At 44.9% G+C, this 8,131-nt stretch overlaps 1 pseudogene; it reads left to right on the top strand.

Moving 5' to 3' along the window:
• Window positions 1-245: 245 nt before the first annotated feature.
• LOC129699166 (U2 spliceosomal RNA) lies at window positions 246-353 on the top strand (annotated as a pseudogene).
• Window positions 354-8,131: the final 7,778 nt, after the last annotated feature.

Raw genomic sequence — 8,131 nt, 5'->3', positions numbered from 1 at the left:
AGCGGCAGCAGCACAGGCAGCAGCAGTGGCAGCTGGCACTTCGTGAGGAGCTGGCAACGGCAGGAGCAGCATGGGCACATCGATTCCCGGAGAGGGAAAAACACCTGTGCCCAACTTCGCTCCAGCATGGTGAGAAAGTTCATTTCTCGACAGCAAAGGACTTTGCAGTTGACTGGCTGCAATCTACTACAAGGGACCAGTATGTGAGTACCAGGGTCAGTCCCATCGGGGTTTTAGTTACAATAATTGCTTCTCGGCTTTTTGGCTAAGATCAAGTGTAGTATCTGTTCTTATCAGTTTAATATCTGATACACCCCTTATCTACGGACCATATATATTAAATAAAAACTATAGTAGCTGTTATCATCAGTTTTAATGTCTTATATGTCCCTTAGCTAAGGACCATATAAGTAGGAGTGCCCAGAATTGAGGGCATTAGAGTGGGGTTGGCCGGCTGCAACGACCACTAGGGACCAGTACCGTCAGTACGGGGGTCGGTCCCAGGGGTCTAAGATAAAGGAGCAGCCAGGAGTGCTGAGAGCGTTGAAGCCAGGTTAAAGGAATAGATGGAAGCAGCTGTGCCAGTTATCCCCCTCACCGGCCATATCCACTTCACGGAAGGAAGGACAAAACTGGAGAAGGAGGACCATGGAACAGCGGGCAGCCAGCAGCAGCCAGCGGCACTTGGATCAACCGTAGTGGGATCAGCTGTGCCTGATGTCGGCCCCGCACCGGCCAGATCCATGTGACCGAGCGGTAGGCTAGACACAAATTAAACAAGGTAGTGGACTCAGAAGGGTCCGACTTTGCATAAAACCACCGGCAACCAGCGCCCGAGAGGGCTGGAGCGGGAAGAAGCGGTGTATGGAGCCTTGCTCCAACGTGATAAAACCACAGCAGTACCTCTTTGAGGGCTGCACAATGCTTCTACCCCATCAGAGGGGAGCACTGTGGGTCAGTTCTGGGTTGACTTGCAAGAGGGGTCCGCAGAACAAAAGACAAGTGGGCAGCAGTTAAGCCCCACAGGGGTACCCCGTGCGGGACCCTAGAGATCTCTAACTCTATAAAAAAGAGTAGGCAGGACCCTGATGGGCCAGAGCCTGGTAATACAGCGTCCCATGATCCTAACACAGCAGGGACTCTGCTGGACATGGTGGCTGATTACTTTAGCCAAGTCAAACATGGGTAGACTTGGATCCAGGATGGCAATAGTATTACTATATGTCTGGCCACATACGCCAACAAGGGGAAAAAATTTACAAACACTGGCCAGACATCTGCCACCTGGCAACGGTGAGGCATTACAGGTGCCCAGTGTAAACCAATGCATTTGGCAGCATATGGACGAACATCAGGAACCAGGACCTCAAGATCCAGAGAACCTTCAAGGGATTGACGGAAGGCATCATAGCATACACCCGCACCCTGGACTAAACGTAGGTAACCAAAGACCATCAAGACGCACTAGATCTGTTTAATAATATGCAATATGACCTGAACTACAAGTGGAAGGCGGCCATTCAGCCAGCACTAGGACCCCAAAAATGCTACCATTTGCAAACAAAGAACTGTGTGTGGACTAAGCCAAGACACTGGGGCTCATTAAGGCCAGCGCAAGGGCCTATTTTGGAGCATGATACCAGCCACAGGCAAGGCCATAAAAAATGTGGCTCATACCAGTAGCAGTGTCAGAAATCAATATAACCTGCAGGATCCGTTTTAGGGTATGGCCAGGGCGGCCACCCTGGAAGATGCGGAAGCCTAAACCTCCCACACAACCCCGAACAAGAAATATTAAACCAGAACCTTATTTTCTTCTGTTAAAATAGGGACCTACGAGGGTAGGGGAGGTTGCAACACTACAGTTATGTATGGTATATAATCACTACAGATTCATATAATCTCAGCAGTATTCAGGGTTATCTGATAGGGTTTTTCTCATCCCAATAGCCACAGTACATCATACACCAGAAGGGCATTTTGTCCTTACATAAACCAAACAATCTAAAACCCACATGGTGCTACAAGATTTGTACACGAAAGATTGGATTGAACATATTTATTAAAATAAAATAGAGTAGGGTTGCAGGATTATCATTGATTTAACCCTAAACACATTTGTTCTAGATATTCATTTTAAGATGGATGCTCTTATTATTGATAAAGACTTGGTGTCAGTTGCGGGTTTCTATATGGCAGGCATTGACTCAATAGAGGAACTTTGGCAATATAGAGCTTACAAAAGGGGCAATCATTAGCCCCAATATTATGTACTAAAATTCGTAAACCAGCTTGGCATTGTTATGTAAATAAGCCATAGGGTGAGGTTTTCCCCCGTTCGGACCCATCAATGGGGTACTAGGGTAAATTCAACCACACTCGGCATCTGGAATTTTCAGAGTACCCGACTGACCTTCTCAATCATGGTTTTCAGTCTTACAGGGGATGGTGTTAGAACCATGTTCCCTATGAACATTGCCAAAAAATTGTTGATTTATCCAGTGACTGGAGACTCCATGCCATAACACTATGGATTTATTGATTTGTAGAGTCTAACAGACCCACTATACTGTCAGACAGGACGATGAATCTCATCTCATCTGCACTAAGACTGTCAACACGGAAGCAGTACCTTGGACACATCAAGAAATGGGGCATATACTGCTTGGACAACAATCTCGGCCAAAAACATTCTGGCCGTATTGGGATTTTAACAAGCCTCCATTAGGATAATCGATGGAGCTACAGTGCCATTAATAGTGCCACAAGTGCACTCTCCAATTACCTATCACAAGGATCGGAACAGCACGCGGTGGGAGCGCACCCCTGGTAAGCAAACCAGGTACTCCGAAATCTGGGACGTGGGTGTCGTTTTCTCAACATGCTGAGGAGCTTGTAGCTCATAACAGCGTTGTCACCTCAGTAACAGACCAGGAAGATGGTTATGCTCATCGTGTTATTTACCGCACAACAAGTCCAGCCATTAAGCAAACAGAGCCTGGACTCCCTGATCATCTCACCGAGAAACTGGTGTTGTCATACAGGATTTAATAAAAGAAAACAGATCGGGTTCCTCGGGTCTAGGGTTTGATTTTATGGTACACCCATATGGCAAACGACTGTGTATAACAAGACACATCTAACAATACATAGCATATACTCGGAACATTCGAGGTCAGAGTATGGAGTTGTTTATCTCTTACAAGAAACTGCATGATAGGGTCACGACTCAAACTATATCAAGGTGGCTCAAAATGGCAGGAATAGACACTGATGTTCCAACTCTCATTCCACCAGGACTGCAGCAACATCCGCAGCAATATTGTACAGGTACCCACAGACCAAATCCCCAGAATGGCAGGAGGGTCATTTAAAAAAAGGGTTTTTCCACAGGTTGTATAATAAACCAGTTTATTTGGAGCCATCATTGTATTAAGAAAACATTTTAGGTTCAACAAAATAATTTGCCCGATAGGTTACAGGGTTATGATTCTCAAAATTTTAAAAAGTGTTATATTTTTTCGTTATACCACACAACTCTTTGTATAATTGTGTTTTAAAACTACTAATGATGCTCTCTCCCAATACCCAAGGCAGTTGTGAAGCATGGACTCGTTCCATGGCATGAGGTCACAGAGCTTTGAAATCTTCACGAAGTCACTCACGTGACTCCGAAGTAAAATAGTAAGATTAAACGAGAACTTACCAGTTTGAAGTTTGATCTGTATTTTATGAGGAGTTACGATGAGGGATTTCGTGCCCTCCGCTCCCACCCTCGTATGATCATATCAAAAACTGGTATCTCTTTGATAATCTTACTATGTTAGATCATTATAGGTTCCTGTGACCTCACACCGCTGCTTTGAAGTATGACACGCATGCGTGGAAGCGGGGTTCTTCACGAAATCCCTCATCGTAACTCCTCATAAAATACAGATCAAACTTCAAACTGGTAAGTTCTCGTTTAATCTTACTAATCTTGCTGATTGATAGAGCTCAGCTATTCAACGCTGTAATCAACTGTACCTATAAGGCACTTTGAAAGAGACACAAAGCGCTGGAGTAATGCAGCGGGTCAGGCAACATCTCTGGAGGACATTTCAGATCGGGACCCTTTATTAGGCACTTTATTGGATATTTACATTGAGCCAGTTAAGGAGGTAATGGAGCAAATAACTAGAAGCTTTTGTACAGAGAGAGAGAGTAAAGAGCTTTTTAAAGGAGGAAAGAATGAAAGAGGCCGGGTTGTTTCAGGTGAAATGCTTACATTACATTCCAGCACTATTTAAATGTATTCACTATTTGAATGACTCATTTGCAATAAATAAATTAACACCCACAATGGAATTGTGCAGGGAGAAGTTAAGGCAACATGTTCATAAGTGTGCTAAAATAACACAAGGAAAAAACGAACCCCTCTAATAACATAGCTTCAAAATCACCAATTGCAACTCCCACTTTGCATTTGATAACGTTCATCAGAATATGTATTCGCAAACTTTGTTCTCCATCTCAATCTGCATGGTTGGCTGCGTTTGATAATTGGAGAGAATGTGTTGCTATTGACGCAGGGTCTGCAATGCAGCTTGCATGCTTTCAGTGTATTTCTTAACCTTTTAATAATGGATAATCACCAGACCATGAAGGCCTGTTGTTGCCCTGCAGTGGACTGGGAGGAAATGGCCGAGCCTTGCCTGATAACAAATCATTTTCTTCCTACAAATGTCATCTGAATAATAAGCATTTGAAACTGATGATACGTTTATTTGAAATACCTCTGGGGTAAAGGAAAGGTGACGGCAACTGGGAGTGAACCCATACTTCAGTCGGACTTAAACCCAGGTGTCTGTCTGATTTACCGACAAGGTTCATTAAACAACTTAACATTTACTGCTTTGTTGACAGATGCCAAGGATCTCGGTTTGAACTTGCGGATCAAAATATTCACGCACATTCTGGATGTCATTCCCTGGGTTTGAATTTGCTATTGCACAAGATGTAATGTACAGCAAGGGTGCAATCTACTGTGTAAGGGGCCATATGTGAAGGGAGCAAGCAAAGGTGCAGCACCTCCTAGCATTTCTCCACACAGAACATTACATCACTTTCAAGGCATTTCTATATGTCATTCCAAAACTAGCAAATCTAAATTGCTTCTTATGCCCTTTGCTGTGAAACTATGTATGTCCGTTCCCCTAGTTGAGTGTGCTTTGCCACCTGATGGTAATGGTGCATAGAAATTAAATACAAACCTTTCTCCCAGGGTGGAAATGTCCAACACCAGCGGCCATAGCTATAAGGTGAGAGGGGGAAAGTTTAATGGAGATTGCAGGGCAATGTATTTTTGCGCATAGTGGTGGGGCTCTAGAATGCATTGCATTTAAAAGGCTTTTTGGTAGCCACATGGAATACCAAGGAATAGAGGAATATGGATCATATATAAGCAGATGAGATCAATTTAACTTGGCATCATTTTTGGCACAAATATTGTGGGCCGAAGGGCCTGTTCCTATGCTGTATTGCTCTATGTTCTAAATTAGATTTTTTTAACCTCAGGGCCATGGTATAGGGAGGGATGGATTGAAATCAATGCCTGAATGTTTCAATGTCTGGTAGAGTTATATTTGATTTAATTTATTGTCATTGTCTTCAATGAAGAGACAACAAAATTATTTTTCCCTTACAGTCATACAAAAAAAATAAAATAAAAAAAACACAAAACACAGACAGAACACAGTAGCCCACAACAAAAACATCCCCACAGCAGCACCAAAGTTCCCCACTGTGAGGGAAGGAACCAAAGTCCAGTCAACCTCCTCACCGATGTTCCCCAATGTTCACCCATGGTCGGGGCCTCCTGAGCACCCCGTAGTCGCCGCTACGGGCGGCCCGATGTTCAGGCCCTCTCGCCGGGAACCTCTCGTCGTCCACCTCCCACCGGAGTCCGCGGCTCCCGATGTCCACAGGCCGCGCTGGGCGGAGATTCGCGCTGGCGACCCCCGGCAAAGGGTCCCAGGACTCCGCGATGTTAAAGTCAGCGCCGCCTGCATTGGGAGCTCCGGACCCACAGCTCCGAGATGTTGGAGCAGCGGCCCAGCACTCCAGAACTCCAAGCGGCGATCCCAGGAAGGCCTCGCCCGCTCCACGATGTTTCCAGCGCCTCGCCACCGCTGCTGAAGCTCTGGTCCGGTCCCGGCAGGAAAGGCCACACCAATCCAGCTGGTAGGCCGCGAAGGGGGGGGGGGGGGGGGGAGGATGCGACTCGGATAATAGCCGCAACCTCCCAAGGAAGCGACTGTAGAACGGTTTCATCCTTACCCTACCCGCTTCCCCCCACATAAAATACCCCCAAAAAACTAAAAAACTAACAAAACACACTCTAAACGTAACAAAATAAAAAAAGATAGGCAGACCGTGGGCGGAGGCAGCTAGCAACAGCGCCACCGGATGTCCAGATGTCCGATGTATAGAGTTAAGGAGTAACCAATTGTTGATTGCTTCTACTGCATAATGTCATTTAAGAAGTTCAACAGATCCAGGAATAACTTTTTGGCACTTGTAGACAATCATTATTTACTTTCAAACATTACTCTCCAGCATCCACATTTGTTTTGCTCTTAAAATACTTTCATAGTGTCATGCAGGACAGAAACAGGCCCATCGGCCCACCTTTTCTCTGCCAACCAAGTTAGCACACTGGACTAATCCAATTCCCTTGCATTTGGCCCACAGCTATCTAAGCTTTTCCTGTCCATATATCTGACCAAAGGTTAGTATAAAGTACCTGCCTTTATAGCTTTCTAGGCACTGTAGAACATATCCTAATTGGCCGTATACAATTCTTTTCAATGGGATAACAGGACTTGCAATCTTTATATAGAAAGAAAGTACATTTTGTTCAGAAATATTTCTTCAATATCCTAGCATCCTGATGTGATGCTCAGAGAAGTAAAGGGTTTTCTTGGTAAATTACAATTAAATCAATAATCTCAGACATCAAGAGATATCCTCCAGTGCTTAACAAGAATCATAAATTGTAGGAGCAGAATTAGGCTTTTCGGCCCATCAAGCCTACTCCGCCATTCAATCATGACTGATCTATCTTTCCCTCCCAACTCCTTTCTCCTGCCTGCTCCAGACTTACCCACTGGTGGAAACATCCTCTCCACATTTAATCTATCCTTTCCATTGTTCCCTCTCCCCTCAACCGAATATTATTGTGCTAGGATATGGAATATGATCACTTAATAGATCGATCAAAGGGATGCTTGGCCATCCACAGTCATAAACACAGAAACATAGAAAATAGGTGCGGGAATAGGCCATTCGGCCCTTCGAGCCAGCATTGCCATTCAATATAATCATGGCAGATCATCCAAAATCAGTACCCTGTTTCCGCTTTTCTCCCATATATCAATAGACAATAGACAATAGACAATAGGTGCAGGAATAGGCCATTCGGCCCCTTGAGCCAGCACCGCCATTCAATGTGATCATGGCTGATCATCCCCAATTAGTACCCCGTTCCTGCCTTCTTCCCATATCCCCTGACTCCGGTATTTTTAAGAGCCCTATCTAGCTCTCTCTTGAAAACATCCAGAGAACCTGCCTCCACCGCCCTCTGAGGCAGAGAATTCCACAGACTCACCACTCTCTGTGAGAAAAAATGTTTCCTCGTCTCCATTCTAAATGGCTTACTCCTTATTCTTATACTATGGCCCCTGGTTCTGGACTCCCCCAACATCGGGAACATGTTTCCTGCCTCTAGCGTGTCTAAGCCCTTAACATAGAAACATAGAAACATAGAAACATAGAAATTAGGTGCAGGAGTAGGCCATTCGGCCCTTCGAGCCTGCACCGCCATTCAATATGATCATGGCTGATCATCCAACTCAGTATCCCGTACCTGCCTTCTCTCCATACCCCCTGATCCCCTTAGCCACAAGGGCCACATCTAACTCCCTCTTAAATATAGCCAATGAACTGGCCTCAACTACCCTCTGTGGCAGAGAGTTCCAGAGATAACAATCTGATATGTTTCAATTAACAATCTTATAGGTTTCATATCCCATGATTCTGTTAGCCCTAAGAGCTAAATCTAACTCTCCCTTGAAAACATCCAGTGAATTGG

The sequence above is a fragment of the Leucoraja erinacea genome, chromosome 7 (assembly GCF_028641065.1).
Source record: "Leucoraja erinacea ecotype New England chromosome 7, Leri_hhj_1, whole genome shotgun sequence".
NCBI lineage: Eukaryota > Metazoa > Chordata > Chondrichthyes > Rajiformes > Rajidae > Leucoraja > Leucoraja erinaceus.
This window is presented reverse-complemented; position numbering and strand designations above follow the sequence as displayed.